Source organism: Oryx dammah, unplaced genomic scaffold (assembly GCF_014754425.2).
Source record: "Oryx dammah isolate SB20612 unplaced genomic scaffold, SCBI_Odam_1.1 HiC_scaffold_4, whole genome shotgun sequence".
NCBI lineage: Eukaryota > Metazoa > Chordata > Mammalia > Artiodactyla > Bovidae > Oryx > Oryx dammah.
This window is the reverse complement of record NW_024070188.1, coordinates 85,457,542-85,473,289: the sequence shown is the minus strand read 5'-3', so window position 1 is coordinate 85,473,289 and position 15,748 is coordinate 85,457,542. Positions and strand designations below refer to the sequence as shown.

The following is a 15,748-nucleotide window of genomic DNA, read 5'->3' as shown; positions in this document are numbered from 1 at the left end:
GGGGGGGGTCCTGGTGTGGGGAACCCCCACCATCGCCACCACTGCGCCGTGGCCGGGCCGTCGGGCCCGCGGGGGCTGCGACGTAGCGTAGTCTCCGCTCCCAGGCCCCGGGCCGTCCTGCGCCAGGACGGGTTCCAAGGTGGGCGCGCACGGCGACGACCCCCCCCCCCGCACGGGCTCCTCGCGGTCGCCTCCGGCCTCGAGGGTCGCGCGGCGGGTTCCCCCCAACCGTGGGCGCCTCTGGCTCCCCCGACGGCGTAGCCGGGGCGGTGCGGCGGGGTCCGGGCGTGGAGGACGTCCGCTCTTCCGTGGCCCCCAGCCCTCCCGAGAACCGCTGCGGCGAGGCGCGCGCACCGCCGGGGCCGAGTCCGGAGGGGATCGGGAGCGCCGTCTGCAGCGCTTCGCGACGGCTTCGGTGTCCAGTAATGATCCCATGCAGCCGCGATGGCGAGACGGACCGCGGAGTGGGTGCTTGAGTTGAAAAAGCGCAGAGTCAACACTGGTATTTGCACACATGCAGAAATAACCGTACCCTGGGCAAGGAGGATTTTCCTGCAGTTAAGAGTACATTTCAAACATTTTTATTTCTTTGGGAAGGAATTTTCTGAACTGCCACGCTGCCGTTCAAAAAATTTGGTTTGCAGAATGTGGTCAGCCACCAAATGTGCATCTGGGTTTTATTGCAAGCCCTTTATGACATGTTCACTTGATAATCTATACAAAATAATGTATACAAAAACCGACCATTGTATGAGTGACATGCTGAAATAGTCTCATGTCCGTAGTCATGTCTACCGTGCTCTAAATAACTGGGTTTGTTGGGTGGTTTTTGTTTCTTTTATAAACTTTTGTTTCAGATTCTGAGGAATCTGAATACACTTTTTGAATTGTATTGAAACTATTAAATGAATTTCAAACAAAAACTCGAGTGGCAAGTAGCTTCTGGCCTATTCATTTAAAAAGCATAAAGTGAGTTTGCTTTTAAAATCAAGCTAAGTCGATAGAGGAAATGGAATTGCTTTGCTAGACAAAGTTGAAAACATTAAACTGAAATATTTTAAGTTCACCAACACCCATCATTGTTAGTGGAGCTATAGAAGATTGACCAGAGCTGCGCTGTGCTTAGTCGCTCAGTCCTGTCCAACTCTCTGCAACCTCATGGACTGTAGCCCTGCCAGGCTCATCTGTCCACAGGGATTCTCCAGGCAAGAAGACTGGAGTGGGTTCAAGAATATTCACCTAATTATCTATTAAAGGATGAATATTCTAAATGCAGGGTATAGTAATTTAATTAAAAGCTGTTGTCTCTTCAAAAACTAAGGTAAGGTGTGTTTCCTTAGTAGCTGGCAGAATGATAGTTGTGAAGGGTTTTGGTACTAAGCTATTCATTTGACTTTAGTGTAAAATGTTCAGTCTGTGTACTCTGTTCACTTCTTTATTAAGCTCCCAGGCCTTGTGCTGAATGTATATCTCATTTAATTTTTAGTTCAGCCTTGTAACTTAGGTTATGCTATTAGTCCCATTTTACATAAGGGGAAACCCAAGAAGGAGATTAAATAACTTGCCCAAGGTTATAGCTCATGAGTCCTAGATGTGGAATTCAAATCCAGTTACGTTGTATTCTAAAGCCTGTGCTCTGTGCCCCTTTACTAACCCTATCCAGTAAGGTTGTAACTTTTGATGGTGTCCACCATTTTTGACCCATAGAAACTGCAGTTTCATATGACTTAACTGGTACTTACAGTCTAGATGAACCACATCAGAGTTAAGTACAGTGATAGACAGTATTCCTTTCCTTATGTATCAAATCCCTTATGGTTACACCATTTGACAATAGCTACTCTGTTCTGCCTTTTCAAATATTTGAAGATAACTTTTCTGCCCACAGTTCTTCAGTGGTCCCCCCGCCACAGTTGAAAAAAGCCCAGAGAGGCCTGTGGGTCCAGGTGCTCTCGCCTCCTGCTGCCTTGGTGACCTTGTGTTGGGCTCTTCCAGGCCCTAGCCCCTTCTGTTCAAAGTCCTTCTACTCCAGGACTTTGCTTCAGTGTTTCCTCCTTGCTGAGTTTTTCCCACACATGTCAAAGCACCGCCCCCCCCATACACTTTTTCTCAAGACTTACAAGAGAAGGCTTCCCTTGCCACCCTGTATAAAATAGTGTCTGCATGTATTTAAGACACGCTCTCTGCTTACGCATCCACCCCTCTTATAATTCTTTCCATGGCTTTTATTCCCACCTGACACTGTTTTGTTGCTGTTCAGTCTCAGTCCTGTCCGACTCCTTGCGACCCCATGGACTGCAGCACACCAGGCTTCCCTGTCCTTCACCGTCTCCCGGAACTTGTTCAAACTCACATTTATTGAGTCAGTGATGCAATTCAACTGTCTCATCCTCTGTTGCCCCCTTCTCTTTTTGCCTTCAGTCTTTCCCAGCATCAGAGTCTTTTCCAATGAGCTTGCTCTTCTCATCAGGTGGCCAAGGGATTGGAGCTTCAGCATCAGTCCTTCCAATGAATATTCAGGACTGATTTCCTTTAGGATGGACTGATTGAATCTCCTTGCAGTCCAAGGGATTCTCAAGAGTCTTCTCCAAGACCATAGCTCAGATGCATCAGTTCTTCCGTACTCAGCCTTCTTTATGGTCCAACTCTCACATACGTACATGATACTGTCTGCCTATGGGTAAATTTGTCCCCTCCCGCTACACTGTGAGCTCCTTGAGAGCAAAGACTTTACTTTGTTCTGTTTGGAACTCCCAACCCAAGACTGAATGTACATGTAGGCACATTAAAAATATGTTCCAAAAAATATTAAGTGCTTGTTATGTACCAGGAACTATGCAAAACCCTTACCTACATTATTTCTTATAATCCGCAGAGCAAACATCTGGGGTGGGTGTGAATAGCCAGATTTCAGAAAGAGAGAGAGTGCTTTAGAGCAGTAAGTAGCTGGACGATACAGGGAAGAACGGGGTCCAGACAGGGTGAGGCCTCCCACCTGTCCACCAGTATCCACAGTAGCTCTTCCTTTTATCTCAAACTCCTACCTACCTGGCACATATTTGATGTGTATGTGTTATACCATTAATTACACAACAAATGACAAGTACAGTGAGGAAAAGAAATTCTTGAAATACATTGCTTGCCTTGCAGTAGCTTAAAAAGCTAAAACTTAATGTGAAAAAGACTGCTGCTGCTGCTGCTGCTGAATCGCTTCAGTCGTGTTGGACTCTGTGCAACCCCATAGACAGCAGCCCACCAGGCTCCCCCATCCCTGGCATTCTCTAGGCAAGAACACTGGAATGGGTTGCCATTTCCTTCTCCATGCGTGAAAGTGAAGTTGCTCAGTCGTGTCCGACTCTTAGCTACCCCATGGACTGCAGCATACCAGGCTCCTCCGTCCATGGGATTTTCAAGGCAAGAGTACTGGAGTGGGGTGCCATTGCCTTCTCCAGTGGAAAAGACTATATTATTACAAAAACATCTTTTTGATATTCATAATAAGATACAACATATTCGTATGTTACACAGAAAGTTACAATATATGTATGGGTGAGCTCCTATTTGAAGACCCTTATAAAACTTTTTTCACTGTGAGAAATTAATCTAATATTATTGCTCAATCACTGAGTCGTGTCCCACTCTTTGCGGCCCCATAGACCATAGCCCACCAGGCTCCTCTGTCCATGGAATTTTCCAGGCAAGGATACTGGAATGGGTTGCCATTTCCTTCTCAAGGGGACCTTCCCGACCCAGGGATCAAACCCACCTCTCTTGCGTCTCCTGCGTTGGGAGGCGTGTTCTTGACCACTAGCACCACCTGAGAAGCCAGGCAGATTCTTTACTGTCTGGAGCTACCCTGGAGGCCCATGTCATCTAATATATTGACACTAAAAATGTTCCCATATCTATCAGTAATTAACCATGAGTGGAAATAACACTTTCTGTTCTCTTAAATTTGACTGGCGTTATTTGTTGCCATTCTTGACGTTTGAAAATAGAAAGTTATAGTATTTTTTTTCATCAGCACCATGGAGTTCTCACAGGAAGGAAAATGCTTCTTGGATGTTAAGCATCAGCCTCTGACGGCTTTTTGTTCTAAATGTTCTGTTTTTAAAAGTCTTAATCCTTAGATTGTCCAAAAAGGGAATGGACTTTTCCCAATATCTTTGTAAAGTTTATCACCTGAATAGATTTTGTGAGTATTGTTTTAAATTGTGAGATGGTTTATCAGCTGCTGTTTAAAAGGTTGAAAATGACACATTTTAAGTATGAATATCTTAACAAATATTTGAGTCTCCATTATAGCTAAATACCTGTCATTAACCCTAAGGCGCTTACAGACTAAGCTGGGAGCTAATATCACATACATATGAAAAGTTAACCAAAACAGAGCGGATGCTTAAGACACGGTGCCTTACAAATGGAAATGAGTACTTAAGTGAGTCTGCATAGGGCGGAGAAGGCAATCGCAGCCCACTCCAGGACTCTTGCCTGGAAAATCCCATGGACGGAGGAGCCTGGTGGGCTACAGTCCATGGGATCTCAAAAGTGGGGTACAGCTGAGCGACTTCACTTTGACTTTTCACTTTCATGCATTGGAGAAGAAAATGGCAACCCACTCCAGTATTCTTGCCTGGAGAATCCCAGGGATGGGGGAGCCTGGTGGGCTGCCGTCTATGGGGTCGCACAGAGTCGGACACAACTGAAGTGACTTAGCAGCAGCAGCAGCATGGGGAGCTGAGTTGGCTGTCTTGCTTGGGGAAGAGCAACAGAACTGAAGAAGGGCATAGAGAAAAACTTTGAAAATGGGAAAGTATAGACTTACAGACTTTACAATAGGAGTTTCCGTAAAAGAACAGGAGGTGCGCGACTGTGGTTGGCCTTGAGTATCAAGCTAGTGTGTTCCTAGAGAAGAGCTTTGGGAATTGTTTTTAATACAAAAAAAAAAAAAAAGAAATCAATAAAATGGTACTGTGGATTCCTTCAGTGAGGTATATTTATATCTCTTAGCATAAATATAGCATTTGTAAAATAAAAGGCACTACTCCCATCTAATGTTAACTGTGCCACCTTTTAAACCAGTAACAGGATCCTTGAAGATGTAATACTAACACTGGGTTTAAACCTCTGCTGGGGTTAGATGTTAGCTAGTGGTACCAGGTTTCTACTCATTTGACCCTAAAGGAAACTTTAGAGGTAAAACCACTCCCAGCCAAGATGCAGGCCCTTGTGCCATGAAATCCAATCTTCATTCCATATTTTGACAGACACTAACTAAAAAACAATTGTCTGTTAATTATAGGGCTGTGGTAGTCAATTAAATGCTCATTGTGTTTTGATCACCTTTCCGACATTCAAGGTTTTATGACTGCAAAACGATTTCCATAGTGTTTCCCCGGATTGGGTTCATGTGTTGTTGTTCTTTAGGATCTCCTTCCTTCAGGATGAATCTGTGGTTACATTTTTTTGACATATTGAACGGATACTGTGTAACTCCTAATCTCTGCATGAAGTCTTAAATAGCTCATGTGAGTGAACATTTTAGGAGCATGGGAAGTGTGCCTACTAACGTCCCAGCCGTTTAGTCAAATGCCGTTATCCTTTACTGAAATTCAACTGATGGTAGATGGTTCTGTTTTTCCAGAGTTTCTCTCTTCCGTATTGTACTTTCTAAGCCGCGCTCCCAGTGGGAGCAGGGAGACAGAGGGCTGATGTTTGCTGAATCCCTAGGGAGTCCCAAGCACTTCAGTTACTACCTCACTGAGTCCATAGCAGCTCTGAACTGAGTATTACCCCTACTTCATAGCGAAGAACCAGCAACTCAGAGAGTTAACGAAATGACATGATGCGTCACACAACTAGGGGACAATTCTGGGGACAATGTTCAAACCAGACCTTCCAAGTCCCGGGTGACTTCCTCCAGCACCCTGCTGCCCCCTCTCACGACTTAAATTTGGGTGCCCTGAGCAGTCTGTCTTTTCATAGCTAAAGTGCTGTCATCTTCTAACTCTGCCTGTCTTTTTTAAGTCTTCTAACCAATAGTGATACTCAAGCTTTTCAAATGTCAAGTTCTTCTGTCTAATTGAAATACTGCTGGTGTCACATAGAGAAAGGAATGCTGGGCTGGGTATAAAAAGGCTTTATCAGTTGTAGCCAAGGGAGCTGTGTGGCCCTGAAGGAGAAGCTCAGTCCCTGAGAGTTGAACGGAGTGATCTCGGAAGTCTTTTAGACGTCCTGAAATCCTGTGACTCTGTATAAGGTGTTTTCATACACATCCACAAGTGCTTTGTTGTAATTTAATTTCTGTGCCTAGGATAATCCCATGTACAGATGGGTAGTCTTGCAACAACAATAAGAAATTTATTGTTTTTAATGTATTTTAAAATCTTAGCTGTCCAATTTTGCACTCCTCGTTGAAATAAAATTATATGTATGGATTTTTGTTTCCCTTAAACAATATAATGCATTTGACTGACAGCCTTATTTTTATAATTTCCAAAGGGTTAAAACCAAATCTTCTCCTTTTTTAAAATCATATTACAACTTAATAAAAGCAGAACATGAAAAAATTGCATCTAGGGTTTCTAGTGGAAAACTTATACTAGGAGAACGTAAAAATTCCTAGAGGGTAGACTTCAAGGCCTGTTGCTCTTTCTGCTTTTTAAGTGCATTACAAGTAATCTCCTTTCAATAATTATTTGTTTGAATAAATAAAACAAACAAACAAAAAGAAACACAGACATATTTGAGCTCCAGAGAAGGCAAGCAGCTGTTAATCTCCTCACACCCCAGAATAATTACCTAAGTAAACAGTAGCATCTGAAAATTCTTGCCCTTGGTGACCAAGGAAACAGAAATACAGGGAGGGGCCACAGTGTCTGCCACTGTGGGAAGAGCTTTTGCAACGTGATGCAATGGTTCCTAGAGTGTGAGATGGTCTTAGTCCGCAAGAAAGACTACTTGGGACAGTGAGCCCATAGCATCCATGGTCCCCTGAATCTGTGGCACCTCTTGATTTAATATTGAAGGACTTGTATAGCAATGATATTTTATCAGAGACACTTTAACTTTATTTAGATATAAAATTAATAGCAATCATTCACAAAAAATTTTAATACACTAAAAAAAATAATTATTGACAACACTGATATTCAACACCCGCCTAGAGTGTAGTTACTGCTCTGAGCTCTTAGCCACACAACCGAGCCCTTCTCCCAGAACCCCCAAGAATCCCCTGATCCTGACACCTGGCACCCTGCTCCCATCTGGCCAGCAGGCTCTCAGCTCATCTGCCATACCAGTTGTTAAAAACATTTTCAATATTATCTCTGTTAGTGTTAGCTTATTTACGTATCAGATGGTTGTTTGCTTCATGTCTTCATGTCCATTAAGCTTGAGTTTGCTAGTTTCTACTAACTGCACCTAAAATGGATAGATTTTTTGTCTAAAATATGCATAAGTTCTTTGAGCACATATCCAAAATTAGATTTCTAGAAATCATATTTACTGGGTTACAATGAAATACCAGTCTTCAGTCTTATTTTCTACTTTTCACCAAATAATGCTTTCAGAAACAGGTTTCCAGAGCTGAAAAATGATGACTCATCCTCTTTATGGCGAACTCTTTATATTTCCCACCAAAGAAGTACAGCTGCCTGGCTTTCTCCCCAGTCCTATAGGGCCATTCACATACCCTGGCTGAACTGTCCAAAGTCAGGCTGATGATGACAGCATTTACTGTTTCCTAAATACTCTATTCAAATCCACGTGTAAAACTGTGTCTCAGCTGCCTTTTATAGATCTTCAAGGGCCACCAACTTGATTAACTGGCATTAATTACAATGAAATTTTCTTCATATCCACTGGCAGTAGGCATCATTTCTAGATGGAAATAAAACATCGTGGTGAAATGAGTAACGCATTTTGTGCCCCCAGTTCTAAAACCAGTGCCCTGTATTTCTAGCCTGCGTCTGGAATGAAGTCGGAGCAGGAAGTTGCCGGCCGGCTTGGTGGCACACAGTGGGCGGGGCTACCGTCATCTCCCCATCCAGGTAACGCTATCAGGAAAGCAGAGAGAATATAAGGAGGGAATCGAGAACACGAAACTGTTAAATTGTGAAATGAGGAAAGGGAAGAAAGACTCGGGTTCACGGGGTTCAGAGGCGCTCTCCTAAGCTGTCCCATCCGCGAATAGGCCAGCGGTAATTCACCACCCACCCTGGGAACCAGCCTCCTCTCCGGCCGCCTGGCTGCTGGTGAGCGGAAGCCCAGGTCCTTCCCTACACCAGGCTCTTTGACCTCTAGGGACTGATGGCCGGACTTGACTTTCTCCTCCCCAGCAGCTGACCAGGTCTCTGCATTTCAGCCTGTGTGGGGCCTGATTTCAGGAAGGCAGGCTTTCACTTAATCACCAGGGCCTGGCCATTCAGCTGGAGCTCCAGAGCAGACACCAAGCAGAATGGGAGGAGCTGGCCATCTCCCTATCCGGGCTGCAAGCTCGGGGCCTGGTGGGGGTACAGAGGCCTTTCATCTCTAGACTCAAGACGATGCCAGTGGGGACCTGAGAAGTACTTCCTTCCGCAGTGAACATATGAAATCATAATACCTTACCCGGCCATGGAGTGACCTGCCGAGCCGAGGGAACGCCATTCTCACGGATGGTTTGGAGGAATTCTTTCACTCCCATGCGGTGCAACATGCCCCAGAACATTCAGCCTGAAGTTTGCCAGCCCTTAGAGGAGGCAGCTGAGGACAGGCGTCTAGACCAGGAGCCGAAGACGTCCTGGCACTTACCAGCAAGTACGTCAGCTGCCTTGGACTCTCTTCTCCCCTGTAAAAGCTGACCGTGGAACCCGAGGAGGTTGTCAGGATTCTGTGAAGGACTGAAGGGCCTAGCAGAGTCCCAAGAGCACAGGAAGCTGTCAATAAACAGCACTGCCTTAAAAACTGACCAGAGTAAGGTCTAGATTTAGCTCTTATTTATCCATGCACGTGTGTCTCGGAATGTGTGTCAATATCTCTGTGTACGTTGAAACTATCTGCAAAGCTCAAAAGTAGTTAGTCATCAGTTTCCTGTCACTTCCCATTGCACAAAACCGTTTCCTGTTCCCAGGACTGCTGACACTAGGAAGCAAAAGGACAATAACCTGATGAAAAGGAGCCTTGATCCCTGGCTGGCTGGGTTGCCAGCTGCAACCCGGGAGATCCAGAGCTGGCCCGGGGCCTCCATGCTCTCCCAGACCTGGTAGAAACAGCTCTGCAGCAGTGGGGCAGATGGGGGAGAGGAGGTGCTGTCCCCTCCCACCCTGCCTCTGGGTCCCCCTCCCCCAGTCTCTGGGTCCCCCCCCAGGATGGAGTTAGAGGAGGGACCTGGGAAGATCTTGCCTTCTGGCGGGAAAGTGCAGGAGCTCCCACGGTACCTGCAGCAACCTCCATTCCACTGACAGTTGAGAGCCGGCCCAGGGCTTAAAATGTGAGGTCTGGGCAACTGTTGGGCTTCACGGGGCCAGGTCAGGGGCTTTCTCCGGTGCCCAGCATGGGCGGCTCGAACCAGCAGGCACAGCTGAGTGAAGGAGTAGGGGCGTCTGCCCCACCCGCCCGCTAAGCAAAACCATGCTTCCTTATGTCCCAGCAGACATCGCTAAGCAAAGCAATGAATATATCACCCTCGTTATTTAAATCAGACATCAAGGGGAAAAAAAATAGTTCATGTTTTGAGCAACTTAAAATCGCCAAGTAGGGTGGGAGGAGGCAAACACTCACAGGTGGCCCCTGCAAGCCAGGCTGTTCGATCACACGTGAAGCAGCTGGAAGACCGTGGCAGCGCTGGGTTCCCGGAGGTGAACTTGACCTCTGCAAGTGAACCTCCAGGAGCCTCAGCGTCAGCCAGACTAGATCTCTGAGACCAGGATGCCCACTGCCCTGGAATCTGTAGGGCTTCCCTGGTGGCTCAGAGAGTAAAGAAGCTGCCTGCAATGCAGGAGGCCTGGGTTTGATCCCTGGGTGGGGAAGATCCCCTGGAGAAGGGCATGGCAACCAGCTCCAGTATTCTTGCCTGGAGCGTCCCATGGATCGGTCACCTTCTCCCAGCCCTAGGCTGTGTGTGTAGCCTCCAAGCAGTTTACCAGTGGAGTGAACACTTTCTCTTAAGAGGTTTTCAGGGTAGCCAAATGTAGGCAGATGGTTTCAGCGCATCATTTCAGAGTGAAGGCCAGGACACACGAATCAAGGTGGCTGAAAAAAGAATCTTTCAGATAGACAATGTTGTAATTGTGAGTCTGGCTTCAGAGTGAATCGCATGCCCCTTGTAATACTAATGCTGAACAAAATTTACATTTGCATCTCATGTTTTCTTATTACCAGGAGGGCCAGAGTTATTATCAATAGATTCCTAGGGGGTGTGAGTCAGTCTGAGCTATAACTGGATCCCTGACGTTATAAGGGCTTGATAAGAATTCTCCTCTGGATATCTAGTTTTATAAAACTGGCTTATTGTAACTAGTATACAACAATTATGCACTAAGCGAGGGCCAAGCTATAGACCACAGCAAAAAACTTAAGTCTCCTGTTTTCAGACCAGACTTTCCCAAGGCAAAATCTCGACCACATCACTGAGCTGTCCTGCAGATGACACAGATCTGGGCTTAGTGCTCGGAGACCCTCTCTCAGGTGGGTCCCCTGCCCCATTCAGTCTCAAGTTCAGTATCTTGCCTTTCTGCCTGTGCCTTCTCTTGTTTTCTCTGTCATCTTGGTCAGAGGGTCACTTCCTATCACCCCAGCTGCCTGTCCACACGGTCTCAGAGGTGCCATGAGTTCCTTTAATTATGAAGCTTGTTGGTACGACGTCATAGAATCGTCTATTCATGACTTAAGTTATGCACGTTGGCCCCCTAATGTGTGCATCCCATAACTTTGTTCTCAGTGTCTATCGTTGGGTTTTCTAGATAGGAAGCTCTGCTGGGTTTCCAACAAATATAGCTTTTAAAAAAAAAAATCCTTAGTGGAAGATTTGTCATTGATCCTTCATTTGAACTGTCTTCAGGAGTCTCAACTTTGTGCAGCATCGACGTCATTCTATAAAGGCAGGAAAGGCCACTTGCATGAGAAAGAAAAGAAACCGAGGAAACAACTTCCAAAAGGCGAATCTGCCAGGAAATGAGCTGAACAGCAGTTTTATTTTTCAAGTTCTAAACACGAAACTACCAGTCCTTGCCTGCTAGCCCAGTCTTCAGCCCATCCTACTCTCAATCCCAGAGTGCCCCAGTAGCTGTGGTCTTCCCATAGACCTTCAAGTTCAGGTTGGTTGGAGGTGGCTCAGAGGGCTTTAAGATTCTGTGCTGTTACTGAAAATGTTGGTGAGATCTACACTGTTGAGGAAAAGGTCCTGGTTAACGATAGCAACATATTAGAAAGCATTTCTGAAAAGATAAAAATAAAAGGGTCCTCAGACCTGTCATTTCTTATTGGAATCTAGTTATTAAATTGGCGATCAACCTCATAAGACTAAACAAGAAAAATGCTGTCATTCACTATATGTTCTCCCTCCTAAGCATCCAAAGGAAGATCTTCATGCTAATTAAACCTCATCATTGGTTTTGCCTGGACCTCATCTGCATAGCAGCCAGAAGAGTCCAGGGTCCAGCAGTTCCTGTGGAACAGTGCCCCCCTGTCCCCGCCTCTGCAAACAGAACAGAACTCCCCGCTTTGTGACGCTAAGCCTCAGGTGATTTCAGCTGTCCCGTGTCTCTGATCCCCAGATCCTTTCAAAGGAGATTTGCAAAGCTTGTGTCTTTCCCTCCTAATTTACTGTCAACTGCACTTGTAATAAAGAGGTAAGCGCATGCTCTGGCTCCTGCCTGATACCGACGTGAAATCTGCTGTGATACAGATGCGTCCTGGATCTGAGAGGTGGGTCCTAGAAGTAGCTGAAGAGCACCAGCTCCCCCCACCCCATCCCCTGGGTCCCTAGCTGGCCCCCCCAGCCCCACCTGCCCCCTTGTCTCCTCCCAGTCAGCCCCTGGAATCGAGGCCGCTCACTTCTCCTGTCCAGCTCCTCCCTGCTCCTCCACCAGCTCCAGCCGTCCTCCCGGGGGCCCACAGAGCACAGCACAGCCCTCAACCTCCCCTCAGGCCCGCAGCCTCCAAAACAAACACCAATTAGGAAAAGCACGAAGGAGTCTTCATTACAGAAAGGTCATCGTAAAAATTACAAACAGGGGAAAATTACAAGGTTGGAAGAGACTCTCAGGAAAGTCCACCAGGAGTTCAGAGCCTGACCTCATTTACATTTCAATGAAGACCTGGGTCAACCATTTCTGAGACTTCCAAAGCGTGCTTATTAATCTCTCCCAGAGGGGCGATCCCCAGGACACCTTCTCATTATGGGGGTGCTGCCCTAGCACCTGGGGAGTCCAGGCCCACTCTCTGACCCCCCAACAAAGGCACACCATCTCCTGTCTTCCTTCCCCTCCAAGGCTTCTCTCCTGGGCTTGAAGCTGCTGGTTCTGACTTTCAGTCTGCCTAACGGAGCCCCTCTTGGTGGAGGCCATGGGGATCTAGGCTTACCGCCCCACCTACGCACACACACAAACCCCAGACTACCTGCTGGACCCTCTTCACTGACCTTGCACTTGCTTCCTTGCTTCTCTGGGGCATCTCCATGACCCAAGCTGGCTCATCAGGGTGATGCTGTGATGACAACCTCCAGCTCTGCTGTGATGCCAGGCAGACCCCATGAGCTCAGCGATGCTCATTCTCCTCGGCTACAAAAGGAGGACCCTGACAATACCCCCTCCAGAGTGTTAGGACTTCCCTGGTGGCTCAAACAGTAAAACGTCTGCTTACAACACGGGAGACCCGGGTTCGATCCCTGGGTTGGGAAGATCCTCTGGAGAAGGAAATGGCAACCCACTCCAGTACTCTTGCCTGGAAAATCCCATGGATGGAGGAGTGTGGTAGGCTACAGTCCATGGGTCACAAAGAGTCGGACACGACTGAGCGACTTCATTTTCACTTTTCAGAGTGTTATCGTGCAGATAAAGGAAGACGATGATGGAGCCCTCGGCCATGCTGGGAAGAAAGCGTCTCTCAATACACCTTGGCTATTAGAATTATTGTCAACATCCAGTTACCACTATTAGGTCACGTTTCTCTGTTTCATGCATTGATACGACGCATCATCGATGAGACAAAGTGAATCATTGTCTCTGCATTCAAGAAATTTACATGGTGGCAAAAGGGAGGAGTAAACAGTTACAAAGCAATGGGCTTTTGGTGGGATTACGATTGAAGTCCTTCAGGATATGGAGCAGGGAGCGACTAACTCAGCCTGAGGCCCGGGACAGGGAAAGGGTACGCAGATCCCGGTGGAAAGGTGGTCCCTTGGGAAGGTGACCTGTGCAGGCGGCCTTGATAGTTCATCCCGCCCTGGTGTGAACTTGGCTGGATCAACAAGTGCTCTGATTAAAAGAAGGGATCCAGGCCCCCACAGCGGTCCTGTGGACTCAGTAGGAAAGAGCCTTCTGGAGCTTCAGGACTACCACTGTTTCCCTGCACAACTTTTACAAACATCACCTGTGTCGTTAACCTGTTTTGTATCAAATCCTGGTTCCAACAGTTGCTTGTTTTGCGACTTTGGGCAAGTTGGTAACCTCCCTTGTGCCACTGCTTCTTCATCTCAGACCGATGAGGGGGAAGGTGTGAGTTGATATATGCAAAGCCCCTGAAACAACCCCTGGCACAGAGTAAGAACTAAGTAACTGCCTGGATTAGGCCACTACACTTGTCTCTGGTCTGCAACCCACGTGTAGGACAGTGGTGACTGATGAGGCAGAGATCAGTAGAGGTTCATCAAAATGATTTCCTCTTCTTCCTGGGCACGCAGCTCATCTACACTTCCCGCCGCTCTTGAAGTTACGTATGGGCCACATGACTGAGTTCTCATCTCTAGAATATGAGCTGAGGGGTATCCTCCACCATCGTCTGTCCCTCTGGGGCCTGTGGATGGACACTTGAAGGTATGCATCCCAAAAGCACTGCCTGGAGAAGGGCCCTTTCAACAGACCTCTTCACCTGCACAATTCTGTTACCTAGAAAGGAGACATTTTTATTGTAGTTAAATTAATATGCATTTGGCTAGCATCCCAGCTCATCCTTACCAATACAGCTCACAAATACTGAGCTCAATAAAGGATCGATTTTGTAGTGAACTGTTGGAGCAATAGCTGTCTACTCAGCATGTTTCCTCTCCCCTTCTCCACCTTTCCGTAAAGACCCCCTCATAGAGTGGGAAATGCATGTGATTTTGGTGTGGCTTAATACCTCTGCCACCCTCAGCAGGGCACACAGGACTACCCACCTTTCCCACAGAACCACTGGACCCGAGGCGGGCTAATCAATCATCACCACCATGCCCACCGGAAGCATCAGGAAAACAGGACTTCTTGGTGGTTGTGGGAAAGGATATTTTAGGGAAGTAGTGGCCACGGTGGTAACTGCTACATGGAAAGAGCTCATCAAAAAAAGATGCCCACATGGAGAGTACACCAATATGGCAGAACTCTTCCTTACACTCTTTGAGCTCCTGCCTTTGTTATTGTCTGACTCATGTTTCCCAGTCACCTTGACCAGTGAGCCTTTTTGGTTAAGCTAATTAGAAACCGTTTGTTTTTTTTTTTTCCCCATTAAATAATAGTAATGACTGCAAGTTCCCAATTTACCAGTGTTACCCCTTCCCCTAGTTCCCTGGGTCCTCTGACTCTGCAAGTTCTCTCCAACCACCCCCACCCACATTGGCCTCGAAAATCCTCTTGATAATCCTATCTTCACATTATATAAAATATTAAAATTTCTTAAATAATTAGTGATAGTAACAAGCATGACTTCCACTGAGGAAAGAAGAATATTATTCTCTTTCATGTGGTCTCAATTCATACTCATTCTTAGGGAGACTGTCTCTAGGTTCTACAGAAACAAAATGCCATTAAAACAAACTCAGTCGGACTGCCCACATTTTTTTTTTTAAATTAAGTTTATTTGGTTGACAATTTTCTGTTAGTTTCAGGTATACAGAAAAGTGATTCAGTTTATATATACATATATACACACATGAAGAATATGTATGTGTGTGTTCTTTTTCAGTTCTTTTCCATTATAGGTTATTACAAGATGTATTTTTTTAATTGCACCAAACTTATATTGAAAATTTCTTAAAATAAGTGGTGAATTTGGGGGTGGGGATTGCAAATTTCCTGCATAATATGTTACCTTGTAACGGAATTTGACCAATAACACCTAAATATGTTTTTCATTTAAAGAAACATATTTGCAACTCCAGAGATTTGCAAAATGGGAAATAACAACATAAATTAATTGAATCTTTTACAGCTGGTTATCTTCCCGGCCTTCACTTCAGTTTTCAGTAAAGTGTAGTATGCCCCCCAATATTTGGTGGAGTAATTCTATAAAATATAAAATCCAATTTTTTGTCTCAAATAATATCAGGTAGTACAAGGTTTTCTCTTTGAATCTTGTTTTGAAATTTTTGCTTAAACCAATTTCTTAGAAAAATAAATGGAGCGTTTTCAGAAGCTGCTAACTTTTCACTATCATTTTCTTTCATTCTAGTGAAAACGACAGGCCATTTGGCATCCAACTTTTCTTTCCCCATATTCCTTCCCAGGCTTTGAGTTCATTCGCTCAGGGAAATCACACTTAAGGGAAAAGACTTTTCCAGCTTTATGTCACTTCT

The 15,748-nt window shown here is 45.9% G+C and overlaps 2 long non-coding RNA genes across 6 annotated transcripts in view; one reads left to right on the top strand and one right to left on the bottom strand.

The window, feature by feature from the left end:
- Positions 1–7,045: 7,045 nt before the first annotated feature.
- LOC120863080 lies at positions 7,046–9,279 on the bottom strand. 2 transcript variants are annotated; one of them, XR_005720925.1, is made up of 3 exons: positions 9,147–9,279; positions 8,794–8,918; positions 7,046–8,057 (listed from the first exon to the last, which is right to left on the bottom strand). It is a non-coding gene; the product is annotated as an uncharacterized LOC120863080 (long non-coding RNA). The 2 variants fall into 2 exon arrangements; XR_005720924.1 differs by lacking the exon at positions 9,147–9,279 and having other exon boundaries at positions 8,794–9,007.
- LOC120863078 overlaps positions 7,968–15,748 on the top strand; it is a 35,750-nt gene continuing 27,969 nt past the window's right edge. For all 4 annotated transcript variants that reach the window (XR_005720922.1, XR_005720921.1, XR_005720923.1 and 1 more), the window contains exon 1: positions 7,968–8,051. This is a non-coding gene — a long non-coding RNA (uncharacterized LOC120863078). The remainder of the gene's footprint in view (positions 8,052–15,748) is intronic.